Below are 19316 nucleotides of genomic sequence, written 5' to 3' on the forward strand. Positions count from 1 at the left end.
GCTCTTTCCCCCCACCGACAGCCCACGACTTGCCTGTTTGGCTCCTCCGCCGCAGGTCCCATGCCCGTCCTTCCGATGTCAGTGGGACCGTTCTCACAGGCGGCTCACCCAGCCGCCCAGGGGATTCTTGGTTCCTTCCTCTCCTCTTGGACGACCTGACGGTCTGGGTCTGAGCATGGTGACAGCTCAAATCCAGCCCGTCTGCATCCCTGCAGAGCGACAGGAGACTGAGGCGGGCTTGGAGCGCAGGGCGCTAGGACCCAGGGTACTCATCAGCCCCGATCCTGCCAGCCCCTGCGTTCTCGCTCTCCTCGCCTCGCAGACCGTCTGCACCGTCGCGTCCGCTGTTGGGGAATTGCCTACTTGAAGCCGGTCTTCCTTTATACAGTCGCGGCCATGTTCCCCCCTCATGCTTTACGGGGACGGCATAAGCTACCTCCCCCGCGGTGTCTTGTCTGCCAAAGGCTCCAGTGTCGTGCCGATTCTCCGTCTCACGCGGCGTCTCTCCCGACGCAACTGCCTTCCCCTTCAGCTGCTCCAACCAGGCGACAAGATCACCCAGCAACTGCAATAAAGGTGACTCGGCGGGCCAAAGGGACTCCTCCGGCTCACCCGAGCCGCTGGTGAAAAAAGAGAGGCAGACGGCAGTGGGGTTACCTGTCGATCAGCCCCACTGATCCTCCTCCTGTGGGCCACTCCCTCTGGCCCAATCGGGTCTCTCCTAGGCACGAGACTGGCATTCCTTGGTCCCATCTCCATCCAATCATTGGCGGGCACGCAAGACACACCGGCCAATCCCGTGCCTGTCAGCTCTGCTCTGGGTGCGATGACGTGCCTCCTCGCAGCTTCGTAGCTGCGGCGATTCTTCGAGCCGCAGCGACTCCGATTTTGCAGCCTCCCCTGTTGCCACCGTCGCGCTGCCGACAGCCCGTGGCCCGGCATGCTCCTGCCACGGACGCGGATCCGGATCGTCCCTCCCTGTAGAAAACAAGGTAAGTGCAACCCCGAAGGGCCGATTATTGCAGGGCAGGGCACTCACCTCCTGGATCCCATCACTCCGAGGCCCCTGCCTCGGTGCGGCCTTCTGCATCACAACGCCGGCCTGGCCGTCCTTCCCAACAGCGCGACCCTCAGAGCCCGCTGTGCTCTGGCAACGCCCGTTCTTCTTCCTCCGCACCCGGGGATGGCCTTTCTGCGGTCCAGCGGCGGTCTCTGGGGTTAACCGCTCCCGCGGGGTTGTGCACAAGCTGCTTCGGCGGCGAGTGTGTGGGGTCCACTGCTGCGCCGGGTCGTCCACAGACATTTGTTTGAACGCAGGTCCCCGCCTTGTACCAGGCGAAGCATCCGACTACGCCACTGTGAACTGGGACCCAGACACAGGCAGACGGACAACATAGTTCCACCACACACCGTTTATTTACAATAATATATACAAATTGTGCTCACGTGCACCCCCAGTGCCTCTCGCACCGTTCCCCCAACTGTCCAGGCCACACAAGTCCTATGCCTTTCTCCTGGCCGCCTCCGGTCCTCTCTCCAGTTCTGTCCTCTTCCACCCGACATCCACTACTGACTGGAGGGAGACGGCCCCTTATATGGGAACACGGATGGGCTCCAGCTGCTTCCCGGCAATCAGTCATAGCCTCACCCCAGTGTGGCGGAAGTGCCAGCTGCGCACCCGGAAGCCGTCCAGGTGTCCCCTGTCGTCTTCCCCCCAGCACTTCCTGGTGTGGCGGAAGTGCTGGGCTCCAGGGATATGCAGGCATTGGGGCGCCGCCTGGCGGTGGCCACGGGTCCCTACAGCTGGGCTTCCAAGCCCTGTACCCGAGGCCCCCAACATAACCAGGACGGACGCCACCTCGCGTTCGCATTCCTCCACTTCCGGCTCCTCCCATATAAAATGGCCGCTGACGCCTAGTATGGCGTCGCGCAGATGAATGTTTTGTTTTCTCTGTTTTTGACCAGTTTTTTTATTTGTCTGAAGTTTGTAGACAATATACGGGGCCAGAAAACCCCAAACCTTTTTCTACTGTACGTGGAATTCTTTACAATATATATATATATATATATATATACCTGTATATATGACTGTAACACTCATCACTCACAACAGTGACAAAACAATTACATTGACAATCATGTTACGTTATTTTCAAAATGTTTCCTTTTCTTTTTCATTACTTCTTTAATACACTACTTCTCCGCTGCGAAGCAAGGGTATTTTGCTAGTTTATAAATAAAAGTGTGGTAGAAAAGGTAGGAGAGAAAGAAATTTAAAATTTTACAGTTTGAATCCATCAATAAGCTACTCTGCAACAAATTGCAATGATACCTGCTGAGCTTTACATAGGATAAGGGGCTGCCTTAAAACAGAGATAAGTCTTTGCTGGTTTTCAGTATTTCTCAGTACAGTATTTGTTTCTCTATTGGGATGCATCTTATTTTTTTTATGTTTTTTGATCTTTATTTCGCCTTATACAATTTCTCGTATTAGGAATTTGTTAGTATTCGCATACCCCTTGGGATCATAGTATAGCTCCCCTTTGAAGATTAAGGGCCTTGTTCAAGGGCCCAGCAGAGTAGGATCTCTTTTGGCAGTGATGGGGGTTCAAACCAGCAACTTTCAGGATGCCAGCGCAGATACTTAGCCTCAGAGCCACCACTCCACACAGCAATACATTTATTAATAACAGAAAAAAATATTTTGCCCACATATTATTTGCCAGGGCCATCCTGCAAATATTATTAGTTAAAAATATAGAGCCTTAGCACTAGCTGTTGCAAATGTCAAATCGTGTACAATACTTTTTTTTTTGCCCAAGGCAAATATCGAGCCTATGCAAAAAGTTGCAAGCAGCTTAAATCATGTAGCCATGAAAAGTGATGAATTGGCCAAAATGATCAATAGCAACCATTCCCAAGTTCAGTACTACTGTAGACTATGGGTTTTCAATCCAACCAGTTACACAAATAAATGGTTCAGTTTTACTTCTAAATGATACAACTGTTTAATTAGTCCTTTCATTTTGCATTCAGAAATATCAGCTAGTATATTGACATGTAAACAAAATCCAGAAATTTGCATTTTTGCCATATCTTTAAATGTTACCTTTCTTTTATCATATTGTTTTTAATTTACCTTTTTCTGTGAAATGTACTTCCTTTATTGTATCCAAATACTGACGATTAGTGACGAGCAGTACAGACACAGGTGTAAATGACAATGAATTTTAAATGAAAGCAGCTACTTCAGTATAAAATTCACTTATGATCTAATATACAAAATAAAGTATGAAATAACCATAACATAAATAATAGCTTAATCTTCAAAAGCAATAAAATAACAACATCTATTATTACACACACAAATGCTTGCTTCATTCTGTACCATTTTGTAATTTTTGGATTGATACCAAAAAAAAGACAGAAACCAGAAAATAAAAGCTTGTTTAATAAAGGCAGGAGACCAGTTAAAAGCAGAAGGTGATTGGGATGGACACCTGCAGTAATGGTGGTCTGCAGGACTGAACGTAAAGACCACTTTGTTAAGCCTTTTATTACTAATTAGCACACAAATGAATGTAACATTGAAGTAGCAGTTCTGCTAACATTCATTGTCATTTACACCTGGGACTGTATGGCCCATCACTAATTGTCAGTATCTGGCTACAATTTAAGCAGAAAACTTCATAGAAACAACTTGAATTGAAATAAAAGTGTTAAAAGAAAGCTAAGTGTATAAAACTATGACAAAGAAAAATTTTTTTTCTGAATGCCAAATAAGGAAAGAAAAAAGGCCACCTGAACAATCAGATTCATGAGACATAGGAGTGACCCATTAATCTGTGAAACTGATTAGAATGAAAGCCAGTAGTCATAGTAGTATACCAGGACTGAATTTGGGATTCCCTGATCTACAGTATACTAGAGAAAAAAATTGTAAATTGAATTTAAATGATAATATATCATCCATACTAGTCAAGGTTCTGAAACCCTAATGTTTCTAAAGCTGCTTGCATAATACTAAAATAATAAAATTCATAGTAATAATGCATTGAAGAATTCAGCAATGGCTCTCAGTGATGAATTTTGTATTTTGTTTTCTTGATATTTTCATTTTATTTGCTTGTCATTTTCAGTGAGTCATCTATTTTAGGGTGGAAATGTGGAGTACTGGTTAGTGCTCCCAACTCACAGAGCCAGTACCCTGTGTTTGAATCCTGCAGCTTCCTATTGTTCATGCGGAGTCTGCACTCACATATCCTCAAAAACATATAGACACTGCAAATTGGCCCAGTGTGAAATAATGTGTGTGTGTGTGTGTGGGAGCGTGTGTGTGTGCGTGTGTGTGGGTGTGTGTGTGGGTGTGTGAGAGAGAGAGAGAGAGAGACTGAGCCCTTCAATGGACTGGTACCTTGTCTGAGGCTGCTTCTTGCCTTATGCCCAGTGCTTCTGGGATACATTGAATTGAATGAAGCTGTTTTGAGAAGGTTATGCTATGTTGCATTATCTTCTAGTTTAATAATAATATTCAGCATGACAAAAGATGACACAGTGTTGTAGTGTTAGAAGCAAATCCTAACCATGGTCTGTTGTCACTTTATGTGTGGAGTTTACATCTCAAAATATCTGCATGAGGTATTTCTAAATACTCAGATTACCTTAAACTTCCCAGGTATCTGCAAGTTTATTTGACATGCAATTTTAAATTGTCCTCATAGTCAGTCCAGTCTGTCTCATTTAAACTGTAAAAATATGCAACATACTTTGAACAACAAAGTGCTAGTACTGCCATTACTTGCAAGGATTCATTTCTCAAGTGTGACAAGTGTTCTCAATGCAATCTGGGAATGTTCAACCTTCTGATAGTCAGTTTCCAATCATAGGCTCTAGTTTAAATAAACATGATTAAAATATGGTTTTCATCCACTAGGCATTTCATTGCAGCCACACACTTTTGACTTAAATGTGGTAAGCTGAAAAGGAAGCTGCATACAGTATGTCTTCTTTGAGCTAAATATGACAAGGCTATTTGCGTAATATGTCTTTGAAGGTAAACATCATATCCATGCCTAGCTCCAAGTGTAGATCTCAATATCCATCTCTACTCCAGGCATCATTTCCTAATTTAATGTGACCTACTATAACCATGCTGGGAGTACAATATAGCTTTAATAGCTTTAATGTTTTATAGGTATGTTTGATATATTGAATTCATGATCATAGGAGTGGTTTACAAAATGTGATTCTTGAAAAATGGCTTGTGATATGAACAGATAGATGAATGATATATAGAAAAAATGCAGCGAATACTTAACAAAGCATAAAAGAAATGCCAGCATTATTTTAGTGTAGTTATCCACATCCTTGCTGCTGTTTTCTGAATTAACTGCAGAGAAACAAAACTAAACAATTTCAACAGATAGGCAATAAATAATTACAATTGTCAATTTTGCTTTATAAAACTTTTCAAAATATTGTGCATAAGAAATTGCCTTAATCTTGTAGTATTTGTAAACTGGAGAATACAGGTTTTAGAAAGTTCAAAACTGTGACAACTAGACAGTAAATGTGTGTTAATAATTGAGGGTTGTGCATGAAAAATGAAAAGGTAAAAATTAAAAGCTTCACTGTTTGCTGCATTACCACCCACTAAAGCATATTCTGTTTTAAGTGAATTTAAGGACAAATAATTTTCATTCATCACAATGTTTTATATCTATTAAGCAGCTAATTATTGATGTAACTGAAAAAATATTGTTATTTTATGGCTTGTTTTAAAGATTCTATATATATATATATAATAATAGGGATTCTATATTTGACTGCTGAAAGGAAAAAAGAATACTGTCTTCACACTTCAGATGAGTGAGGGAACTCAGATTGTCTGTAAAAGATTTTGCTAAAAGACAATACAGACCTCTTGGCATTTTCAGACAATTACTGAAATGCAAAAAACAAATTTATATGTAATTAAGTTGAAGCCATGCATTGTGTAGTCATGTGTCATCTTGCCACAGAAAATGTATGACCCATTACATAAACTGTTTGCATCAATTTAGTTTTTTTTTTCTTTTTGGTAACTGAATCTGAAAAAAAAGTATTTATATAAAGCTGTATCAATGACACTAGGCTTCAGGTTTCTCAAACATCATTGCAAATAATGGCATCACCAAGCTTATTAGAGATTGACTATATAAAATGCAAAGCATTTAATAGCATCAGTCCTTTTAAATAATACTTAAATGTATGGCCAGTCATATTATACAATTAGTCATTCTGATAAGGGCAAACTCTTTCAGCAGGTGTGACATTTGAGCATCACACCAGTTTTATTAAGCTGCAGCTTTCGTTTTGGTTGCTGAATATGCAGTATATGATTGCATATAAAAGCATATTCTTGCAATTCTGAAGTATATTCTTGCATTTAATTTTCACTTGGCTGCTGGATTCATGTCACATTGCTGCTGTATACTTTATTGTCAACAAACAAGTACATTTGCAATAAGACTGGACAATTCAAAAGCATTTTTTCAACTTGCTATTAACATTTAATTATGCAATGCACAAATTCATGATCATAATGTACTTAGGCATCGGTCTACCATAGACTCATCCGCTCTCGCTTTCTTTATTGCAGATGCATTTTCTTTGTGTTATTATAGTTTGAATATTATTTTTTGATCAACTGCTGAAATGACAGACACTGTCTCTGTTATATGCTCTTCTATTTTAAGACACTTAAATAAAAACGAGGCTTATTCAAGCAAGACTTATTCAGCTGTCTCAATTTCATAAGTACTCTTTGTGAGCAGTATCTGACCATTCATAACTGATGAACTATGGCCTCCTGACAATGGAGTAGATTGAAATTGTAAAATAAAAAGTGAAATACACACATTGGAGACTTTGGCCGAGTGGCCAAAATAATGCTGTCTGTTATACAAAATGTGTGTCTATATTGTTGCTATTATGAATTGTACACTCTGCAAAGTTTGTTCACTATTCCCCTTGCATCCTTTTACTTGTATATTTCAGTCAGGGTTTGTTGCCCTGGTTTATGTTTATTTATTACTTAGTCTTTTTGTTATTTTACAAATATTATTTTGTATACTATAATGTTGTCGATTACATTTTGGTTCATATATATATTTGGGTTTTTTTTTTGTTTTTTTTCTGTTTATTTATTTATTTTTTTTCTTATGTCTCCTTTATGTGAAACCCAAGGATGCAGGACCATTTGATCATGCAGCTGGGGTACTAACCCCTCCATGTTCTTAATGGCAAACAGCAGTACACTATAGCTTTGGCATTGCTTGTTTGGGATTATTCCTTTTCATTCATAATTCTTGTTTTGATAAATAGATTTAGTGGCTTTTGGCTCTGCTTTTGATTAAGGTTTTGATGGGCAGACACAACCCTATGAAGCTTTTGAGGCTTCTCAGTTTTGCTGAAGAAGGATCTAATGGTTTGGAGCTTAGAAAATAATGACATCTGGTGGTATAGAGAAATCTACGCAGCCATCAGCTCCAGAAAGCGGAGAAAGACACATACAGGCCATTTTTAATTACGTAGTTTGTTTCTGACAAAAGCAGTAAATGCCTAAAAATGCTCCGTGTTTTCATTTTGACCATATAATAATCATGTTGTCAATAAAATGCTACAATAAATGTACATGTTAGTATGTATGATAGTTTTCTGCAATAAAATAATGCTTAAAATGTATTGACCTAAAGATATCATTTGTTGCTATGACAGCAATTTGTTTTGAATACATTATAAGTCACCACTGATTCATAATTTTGTTGCAGATTTTTTCCTGTGAGGGGATTTTTGTTTTGAAGCTATGCAAAAGATGAATAGTTTCCCATCAGTGTTTAGAGAATAATAGTGCTAATGTACAAGGAGAATCATAATGGGGTTTCGTTATGTGCTTATGGAACAACCCAAAGTGAAAGTAGCGTTGTTTAAGAAGGTTTAAGGAATGTGCCTTAAGGAATAAGGAATATACCAGCCTATTGTATTAATGACACCTTATAAGCTCCACTACAGAAGAATAGGAGAATGCTTATTACCTTACTGTCAGATAACATGTCTAAATGTCCCCACACTTTTGTTCAGTTTTTCCACTTCTTGGCTCCATATTTAATTCTATATAATATCTATACAAATACTATATAACTAGTAGTTTCATTTCCTCTTTTATAGCATGTGGAATTATGAAAAACTTCGAAGAGGTTAGACCATTCCCAGCATTTCTGTGACATTTGAAGCTTCGGATATCATGATGTGGTAATGGGAATTTTGAAAAAAGCTTTGACAAACTATGTGGACACTGTGCTTCACAAAATTGACACAAGCTTTGATACCTTGGTGTAAAACATTTCATATCTACTTTAAGGTACAGTTTTATGGTTTGCTATGTATTTGCTTGCTTTAGGTTTTGCTTTCTTTGGCAAAGCCTGCTTTTCTTCATTTGTACTACCTTGTCAGTTTATGCTAATATTTGAGTACTTCAAATAAATAATTTTCCTCTCCTACATTCTGGACATTATAGAAATCTTGAACTTCAAAAGCTTTAGCCCTATTCTTTTGTGCAGGTCAGACTTTTGTCTTTTAAGTTTGGGGCTAAACTGCCATGTATGAGGCCTTTTCAGTGAACCGTAAAGAGTCCAGGTCTGGCTTTTCGTGCTTGGTTTTAAGGTCTGTGATGCCAGAAGTTATCACAGTGCAAATCTGAAAACTGAGAAGTCTTGAGTGTTTGTGTGAACCCATGACAGATCAAGGGCTACATTTTCTTTTGTAATTTTTGAGTAGCATGGAGCTCCAAATAATCAACATAAAGGCAACATTTTCAAGAGCACTCTCAACTCTCAGCTCTCAGATATTCAAAATTGCATTCAAATGAACTGCCTGGAACTCGCTTTCCCAGACAGCCTTTAAGGCTAGGGGTTGTTCCTTAGTGATGAGGTAATGGTGACCCCCCTCTTGGGACTCACCTGCAAAACACAAGGAACGTAAGAAAACATAATTACACACATAGAAACTAAGAATAAAAGTAATACAAATATTATAGAAAATACAAATTATAAAAATAATAAATTAACAGAACTATATTAATAGAAACAATCAAAACCAATGAACAAAAAAGAGAGAAAGAAGACATTGAAACATAACATAGAGAAGGAAACCTGGCTAAAATTTAACAGTACTTTAATGATGACTCTATGGATGGATCTTCTGTTATACTGAATCTCTGTGTTGGCATCATCACCTGGAAAAGAATTAATAGCCTAAAATACTGAACAGTCTATTAGAGGTAAGCTTTAATCAGAAACATGTAAAGTAGAGAATGACTACTGAGAGAGAAAAACAATATATAATATATCTAAGCTGCTTATGTGTAGCTAACCATAAGTGTGTTCACTATCATAGAAGGTTGCCTTTTCATATATTCAACTCTGAATACTCAAATAGCTGTCATACTTCTCCTTAGATATTCGTATTAAATAGCTTATACTGCTATCTCCAGCTCCAAAGTCAAAACCTCTTAGTAGCAACCAGTCAGTTATACTTCATTCTAGAGTTACTTACAGGTTTACAAAGTAATTTCCAATGTCCTAAATCATCTCAGCAGTATATCCTCTTGCAGCCTGACTTTTTAATGGATATCTGCACTCTAGACTCTATTCAGAGAGCTAGGCCTTCAAAAAGTCTCTAGGCTGCTTGCCTTGTATAATATCACAGAACACCTTGGTAATTCTCTCTGGTTTGAAATCTTTGATGGAATCCAGGATTTAGGTCAAAAACAGGTAAAAGTTTTCAAGATATATGTGCAATCTGTTGTCCTCAGAGAACAAGCATGTGAAAAACATGTTGTAATGGTTTATTTACACTGACGTTTGTCACAAAACTCACAATGAGACATAGCAAGGTTTGGGGCAGCCACCCGTATAATTTGGTATCCTGGCTACAAATCGTCTTTTAAATGATAGCACTGCTATGCACAAAACTGAGTCCAATACAGAAATGAGGGAATAGGGAAAAGGTAGAGACTTTTAAAGGGAAGACAGGAAGTAAAGTCAAAGGGGTCGGGCTCATGGAGGTCTTCTGTGATTGGTGCAAGCCCAGAGGTGACATCACAGGGGCCAGAGCCAGCAAGGTCTCCTTCCATTGGCTCGGTCTCGGAAGTGACGTCAAGAGGACCAGGTGGAATCTCCCATGAATGGTCTGCAGGCAAGGGAGAAAAAGACAATGCACTCTGCCACATCCCAGTATGTCTTGGAACTGTCCTTACTCAAGCCCTTTAGCTGCCTCCCATGCGCATGTGTGTGACAGTGGACATGCCATCCATCAGTGCTGTCTTTTTATATGTTGAGCTGGCAATTCTGTGCCAGCTAGGAAACCTATTGCAATATACGATTAGCAACTATTATTTATCATTTAGTGAATGTTACTGTGGCTAGACAAGTACATAATAAATGTTTTTATTTTATTTATCTGAGTGAAGTGAAGGTGGTTTTGAATATGCGAGTTTCCTTTGAGATGAACTGTCACCCAATCCAGAGTTAATTTCTGTCTTTCAGACAGTACTGCAGATTTAAACACCAACACCTGCATCCCTGAACCTGATGAAAAGTTTGGAATATGAATAGGCAGACAAATAACAAAATTAACTTGTTTGCATACAATAAGTTTGAACTTGGCATCCAAACACAGTTTGTTCAAAATGGTAAGGTCAGAAGATGCAGATTGAGTAGGCAAGGAAAACAACCTGGTAGGCACACCATTATACACAGATAAGGAGATGTAATCAGTCATTTTAGAACTATTTTTAAAGCACTTTGCTAATTAAGTGCAGCATAATTTATCATTTATTATGGAAACAAACAATGAATGCACACATCCTCAAAAACTAAAATATTCAGCTAGCAAAATCAATAGCAACAGATGCATTAATTGTGTAGACCAATATTACAAAAACAGTTGCTAGCAGATATTGAAACTGTCAAACTATAGTAAGGTAGAATGTAAGCAGAATAGCTCACAACCTTTGAAGCTACAGAACCTATCCTTCGTAACAACAACAGAAATGGGATAGATAGATAGATAGATAGATAGATAGATAGATAGATAGATAGATAGATAGATAGATAGATAGATAGATAGATAGATAGATAGATAGATAGATAGATAGATAGATAGATAGATAGATAGATAGATAGATACTTTATTAATCCCAAGGGGAAATTCACATAATCCAGCAGCAGTATACTGATACAAAGAAACAATATTAAATTAAATAGTAATAAAAATGAAAAGAATTAAAATAAAATTAATGTTTGCATTTACTCCCCCGGGTGGAATTGAAGAGTCGCATAGTGTGGGGGAGGAACGATCTCTTTAGTCTGTCAGTGGAACAGGACAGTGACAAAAGTCTGTCACTGAAGCTACTCCTCTGTCTGGAGATGACACTGTTAAGTGGATGCAGTGGATTCTTCATGATTGACAGGAGTTTGCTTAGTGCCCGTCGCTCTGCCACAGATGTTAAACTGTCCAACTTTAATCCTACAATGGAGCCTGCCTTCTTAACAAGTTTGTCCAGGCGTGAGGCGTCTTTCATCTTTATGCTGCCACCCCAGCACACCACCACGTAGAAGAGGGCACTCGCCACAACCGTCTGGTAGAACATCTGCAGCATTTTAGGCGCGTATATTGTGTAAAGATACTATAAGGGGTATAATATAGTACATAGCTTTAAGTAATTTAAGTAACAGACTATATTAAGAAGTAAAATAGAGTATATAAAGATCACAAATAACAAAAGCAACAGAATTTACTGCAGCACAATAAATTTGTGAGATAAATGTTACATAGATTGTGTTGTGCTTTCCTTTTTTTCCCCTTTATTTTTCGAGATTTCCTTTCTCTTTCAGAATTGTCTTAGTAGTTTCTTTTGTTTAATTAGATGTGCCATGATTCATTTATTTTCTTCTGCTCTGTTCATTAATCCATTATTCCTTAATACATTTTATTTATTTATGCCTGAAAAGAAGTATTGCCTGACTTTTTTTAAAAACAGGGTGTGCACTGCAGGCTGCTGAAGTTGATGTAATAAACAGATTCAAAACAGATGAGGGGTCAGTTTGGGAAATTCAGGTGCCTGCCACTTGTGAATTATGATGTTTGGGACTTAATTATGCAAGTGGCTGCATCAAGCATTTGATATTACGGAGGTAAACTAAATCTAGAGCCACAGGAACAAATACTAATTGTTTTAATTATCTCTTATGTACACATTGCACTTGGGGCCTGAAATCAAATGAGGGTTATTGCTTGCTTGCAATGTTGTTGACAGTCATCTGTTGTAATAATTTTCCATTAACGAGCAAAGAGATGGCCTCAAGTCAACATCAGTCAGGGGCACAGAGAAGTAAAAATGAAATGAAAGCATGAAGAAGCAGCTTGTGCTTCACTTACAGGTTTCTTTAGAAATCTAAATTCACCTAACTTCCAATAAGCTGCTATGACAGTAGGGGGCGCTGTCACACCTCCAGACTCACAGACAATATGCCAAAACACCAGGTAAAAGTCCAATAATATTATTTATTTCAATAATAATGTGCACAAAGCACCTACCCTCCACAATACTCAATAAAAATAACAAACACTTATCAACCTATACTAATAAAAGGCAAAGCCCTCACTGATTCACTCAATCACTCACTCACTCACTGACTCACTGACTGACTCACTCACTCATCACTAATTCTCCAACTTCCAGTGTAGGTAGAAGGCTGAAATTTGGCAGACTCATTCCTTACAGTTTACTTACAAAAGTTAGGCAGGTTTCATTTCGAAATTCTATGCATAATGGTCATAACTGGAACCTACTTTCATATACTGTATACGGCCATAGCAGGCAGCACGGTCATCGTGTGAGGCTGTTGCGTCTTGCATCATCACGCCTCCCACGTAATTGAGTGCCTGCCCATATAAGGTAAATATTCGCAGGTGAAGGACTGTGCTTAGCATATTCATAAGTGCGGCTGCTGTGGAAATCAGCATGCCTCCCATGTAATTGACTGCCTGCCCATATAAGGCCGTTCTTCGCTGTGGTGTGTTCATTCCTTTCCTTGCTTCGCCAAGGAAGCAGCCTTTTCACAGCTTCTCCACTGTTTTATAATCGAACGACATATAAGGCACTCCTTTTTCCTTGCTTCGCCAAGGAAGCAGCCTTTTTATTTAATCCACGGGTTCTCCGCTGTTTTATTGTTCATTTATTACGATTGTTATAGTTATTGTGTACGTATTTTACACTTAGTTTACTGTTCAGGTACCCCTTAGTTTACTGTTCAGGTACCCATTTCGTTTATTTAATCCGCAGCTTCTCTGCTGTTGTTTTGTTCGTTTATTACGATTATAGTTATTTGATTCCCTTTCTTTGCCTGACTGCCTGCCCATATAAGGCGCTCCTCTGTTTTTTTGTGAAGCAGCCTTTACACAGCTTCTTCGCTGTGTTATAAACGAACAACATATAACGCCATCCTTTCTCCTTGCTTCGCGGTTCTCTATTGTTTTATTGTTCGTTTCTTACGATTGTTATAGTTATTGTGTAGCTATTTTAGACTTAGTTTACTGTTCAGGTACCCATTTCCTTTATTTAATCCGTGGGTTCTCCGCTATTTTTTTGTTCCTTTATTACAATTATATTTATTTATTGATTTCCTTTTTTGGCTGACTGCCTGCCCATATAAGGCGCTCCGCTGTTTTTTTTGTGAAGCAGCCTTTACACAGCTTCTACGCTGTTTTATAAACGAACGCCATATACGGCCATCGTTTTTCCTTGCATCGCCAACGAAGCAGCCTTTTTATTTAATCCACGGGTTCTCCGCTGTTTTATTGTTCGTTTACTTCGATTGTTATTGTGTAGGTATTTTATACTTTGTTTACTGATCAAGTACCCATTCCCTTTATTCTTCCAACTGTACCCCTATTAACATGTCTATCGAGGTAACCACCATCGATCAAAGAACTATCACTTACCGAGTGGTGTCCATGCCCGGAGATGGCGCCTGCCTTTTCCATTCTCTGTGTTATATATTTCACGGACATATCAGGCTCACTTTTGATATCAGCAGGGACATTGTGTCTTATGTATTAAATGACTGGGACAGGTTTAAAGTGTGGACTGATGATGGTACAGGAGATAATTATAGTACACAGGAGCACAGGAGACTGAAATGCTTAAGCCCTTCACCTATGGTTCTGTATGTGAGTTGATGGCTGCCGCAGAATTGTTTGGTTGTCACTTACATCGATTGACAGCACAAATCCAGCTCGAACTGATTATGACAGCAGCAATCCAAGCTGTGAGAACACAGTAAAAAGGAGGCGTATCAAACGTTGTGGTAGATTTTCTGATGTAGTTAGACGGAAGCAACTTCTTGCAGCTGCCGCCAAATACTCGCAGAAAAATCCACAAGTTAATAAACACACTGTGACTAAATACTCACAAGCAAATCCACAAGTTAATAGGGACGCTGTCGCTAAATACTCGCAAGGAAATCCACAAGTTAATAGGGACGCTGTCGCTAAATATTCGCAAGCACATCCACAAGTTAATAGGGACGCTGACGCTAAATACTCGCAAACGAATCCACAAGTTAATAGAGCTTCTCTTTCTAAATACGATCCCAATAATGAAAAGCGGCTCATACGAAAACAACAGGTTTGGCTCAAAAAAGCCAATTGTAGATTTGCGTATGACCCAAACATACATTATGAGTCTGACAAAACAGTACACATTGGATCCATGGATGTTCACTGTGACTATTGTCAAGCTCAGAAGTGGAAATGCGAGTCGCCTGGTTTGTGCTGTAACAGTGGTAAAGTCTATCTCACTCCTTTATGTAAGCTTCCTGACTTTCTTGAGGGCCTGTTAAATGGCGAACATCCTCAAAGTGAGCATTTCTTGAACAACATTCGAAAGTACAACAGTGCATTTCAAATGACGTCATTTGGTGCTAAACAAATCGTTGAGGGAAATTTTATGCCTTCATTTAAAGTTCAGGGACAAGTGTATCACTTGATTGGCAGTCTTTTACCTATGCCAAGTGAGGAACACAAATTTTTGCTAATTTATTTCGTCGGGGACGATGAAAAGTAAGCACAAATCCGCTGCGCTAATTTTTCTGGACTTAACATACCTCTGGTCAAGCAATTACAAAAAATGCTCCATGACTGTAACATTTACATCCAGGACTTCCACTCCACAATGGACAGTATTTCAGATGATGACAAAAACTTCAAAGTTGTCATTCATGCAGACAAAAAACCATGACATGCACACAAAGGCAGATTTAATAAACCCACAGTTCATCAAGTTGGTGTTGTGATCATTGGGCAAACGTTCAACAATAGAGATATTGTCTTGAAAACCAGAGACAATAAACTGCAACGCATTAAGGAAACTAACAGATCCTATGATGCACTTCAATATCCTCTCATGTTCTGCTATGGTGAAGACGGCTATTTTGTGTCTATACCTCAAGTTCATGCTGCCAGCAAAATACCTATGAACAAAACTGTCTCTGCGCGCACCTGCTTATGGAGGTCATACAATTAACATCAAAGGAGTAGATATCGACAACAGATGGGTGTTCCCTTATAATCCTGTGCTGTCCCGCTTCTTCAATGCTGACATCAATGTCGAATTTTGCAATTTAGTAAAATCAATCAAATACATCTGCAAGTATGTTAACAAGTGACCAGGCAGTATTTACAATACAAAATCAAAATGACGAAGTATCTCGATACGAAGCTGGTCGTTACATTAGTAGCTCTGAAGCAGCCTGGCTCATTTTCTGTTTTCCCATTCATGAACGTTTCCCTCCGGTCATTCATCTTGCTGTGCATCTTAAGAACGGACAAAGGATTTATTTCACAGAAGGCAATGTTGCCGATAAAGTACACAATCCACCACAAACGACCCTTTTAGTGTTCTTTGACCTTTGCAAACACGATGATTTTGCAAAAGAACTTCATTATAATGAAATTCCATCATATTATGTGTGGGCAAACAACATGTTTTGTCGGAGGAAACAGGGCAACCCTGTACCAGGACATTCGGGAGTGAAAAAGGATAATGTACTGGGACAGGTCTACACTGTACACCCGAATAACTCTGAATGCTACCATCTTCGACTGCTGCTCAACAAAATCACAGGTCCAATGTCTTTCATATCTCTCAGAACAGTTGATGGTGTCCTACATCCGACCTATAAGTCAGCCTGCAGGTCACTTGGTTTATTACATGACGATATCAACTGGGACAAGACTCTACAGGAAGCTGCTCTGTCTCGCTCACCTCAAAAGATCCATGAACTGTTTGCTGTCATGTTGGTGTTCTGCCAAATGGAAAACCCCTTAAACCTATGGGAAAAACATAAAGACAGCATAGCAGAAGATATTAGGAGACAGACTGAAAGAGATCATATATGAACAGAAGTCCACCAGTGGTTAAACTTGATCTATAACAAGTGTCTACAGTTGCTTGAAAACTACGTAATTGCTATTGGAGGTCAATCTCTTCATCATTACAGTTTGCCTTCACCTTTAACAGAACTGGCACAACTTACGTCAAATCCCGACTACTTGAAAGAGACATCTTACAACACCTCTCAATTGGCCAATATAGTCACAAATAACGAGCAGTTGCTAAATAGTGACCAAAAGTCAATTTATAAGCAAATCATGAGCAGCGTTGTGTCAGCCTCTGGCACAGTGTTTTTCCTTAATGCTCCAGGAGGAACTGGTAAGACATTCCTAATAAACCTCCTTGCAAAAATCCAAGCAAAACGTAACATTGCCATAGCTGTGGCTTCTTCTGGCATTGCTGCAACTCTTCTAGAGGGTGGCAGAACTGCTCATTCAGCTTTCAAGCTGCCTCTGAACCTCAACCATACTGAATCCCCCATGTGTAACATATCAAAGCAGAGCAACATGGCTGAAGTGCTGCGACATTGTCAGCTTATTGTCTGGAATGAATGCACTATGGCACACAGAGCAGGTATTGAGGCTTTAGACAGGACCCTCCAAGACATCCAAAACACCAACAAACTTATGGGAGGCTTGACAGTGTTGCTGGCTGGAGACTTCCACCAAACCCTACCAGTCGTGCCCAGAGGAACACGCGCTGATGAAGTTAAAGCATCACTGAAATCTTCATACCTATGGCCACAAATCAATGTTGTTACTTTAAAAATAAACTTGAGAGTTCATTTGAAAGGCGACAAAAAAGCCGAGGAGTTCTCTGCTCTTCTGATGAGTATAGGTGATGGCACCTTCATAGAAGAAAATCGAAAAATAAATATTCCTACAAATCTCTGTCTCATCGTGAATACCTTACAAAGCCTTCTTCAAAATGTTTACCCCGATCTATAAAATCTTCACCAAAATGACACCAAAAAATGACATGACTACGACTATAAACCACATTTTACTTCAAGAACTACCTTCACAACCAAAAACATATCAATCTGTTGATTCAGTTGTAGAAGTAGAAGATGCGGTTCATTATCCGGTAGAGTTTCTCAACACTCTAAATCCTCCAGGCACTCCTGAGCATAATCTCATTTTGAAGGTTGGGACATCAATAATGTTACTGAGAAACTTACACCCACCGAAACTTTGTAACGGCACGAGACTTAAGGTCACATCTCTACAAAACAACCTAATTGAAGCAACTATTTTTACTGGCAGCGCCTCAGGTGACACAGTTTTTATTCCTCGCATCCCCGTTATACCATCTAATCTCCCATTTCAGTTCAAACGCGTTCAATTTCCAGTAAGGCTCTGCTTCGCAATGACAATTAATAAGTCTCAGGGACAAACACTACAAAAGGTTGGCATTGATTTGAGGCAGGATTGCTTTTCACATGGCCAACTGTATGTTGCATGCTCAAGAGTAAGCTCAGCGCACAGCTTGGTCATATTACAACCGGAGGGCCGAACTGACAACATAGTATACAAAGAGATACTTAACAAATAATTTTTTGTATATTTTCCCTCAGTTTAAAAATGTTTACTTTTTTCTTAATAAAAATATTGAGGCAGTATTTCGCTGCTGCGAAATGTTTCCTTTTCTTTTTCATTACTTCTTCAACACACTACTTCTCCGCTGCGAAGCGCGGGTATTTTGCTAGTAATGATATATAATCCAACTCCCAGCAGCTCAGTCACCCTTCCTCCCAACTCGGCCCAACTCGGTGGAGTTTTTCATAATCCTTTTATAGTCCTTGACCCGGTCAGGTGAAAACTCCTCATTTTCATCAGACTGGAAGTTCTTTATTTCTTCCGTCCTCGTGACTGGCAAGTACTTCTGGACTATATGGAGAATATAAGTCCTTGCACCTCCCTGCAGTATCCAGCAGGGTTGTGAAGGAAAACTCCAAGGTCCATGATGCCCTGCCGGAATTCGGAGCATCTCCACGTTGCAGTGAGGGCTCCATCTGGCGACTTAGGGGTATTGGCCAGAATAAGTTGCCGGCCATAGTCCACACTACTAACATATCAATTGTCAATACAATAAAGTTAGTGGCTTACTACAGTAAAAATGGAGTGACAATATCATTATGTGTAATATTTTTGATATTGAATGTCTAACAGATTTTTTCTGATGTTACAGTACCTAGCTGACACATGGTTGAGGATTATTTATTTCCGCTATATAGACTTCAGGACCTATACATGTTATTAAAGGCTGCTAAAGTTAGTCAAGATATTAAATGCTCTGAGTGTTGCTGCATTGAGGACACATTTGTAAATTTCACCAACACATAGGCTCTCTGGCTTTACTAGTTACTGGCTAAATTGTGGAAAACTACAATGCAAGTAACTTTGAGATACAAAAAGAGCAATTAGCTCAGATTAACTTCAACAGTTGATTAATTTCATTGGTAGCTAACATTACATTACAGCATCAACTCATTCTTGCACAGAAGTTGTTGTATGATGACCTAAAAGATGACTATGCCTCCAGAAAATGTGGATGTTTGCTACTGTGATATGCAACAAAGAGATTGAAGAAACTCCTAAACATTCAGTTTCAAGCTTTGATTATTTAATAAAAAAATATTTTTTGACAATAAAATGTCATAGTTAAGTTTGTGATGAGTTTCTTTGTTTATTACTTAATTTATTCATAAATGTATTGTTTAAATTAAAGCCGTTATAAGACATGGTGATTTAGTAGATTCAGGGACAGGCTGATTATTGAGGTTTGTGTGCCCAAGAAGAAGGTTACTCTTAGGGCC

This window comes from Polypterus senegalus, chromosome 2 (assembly GCF_016835505.1).
Source record: "Polypterus senegalus isolate Bchr_013 chromosome 2, ASM1683550v1, whole genome shotgun sequence".
NCBI classification, from domain to species: Eukaryota; Metazoa; Chordata; class Cladistia; order Polypteriformes; family Polypteridae; genus Polypterus; species Polypterus senegalus.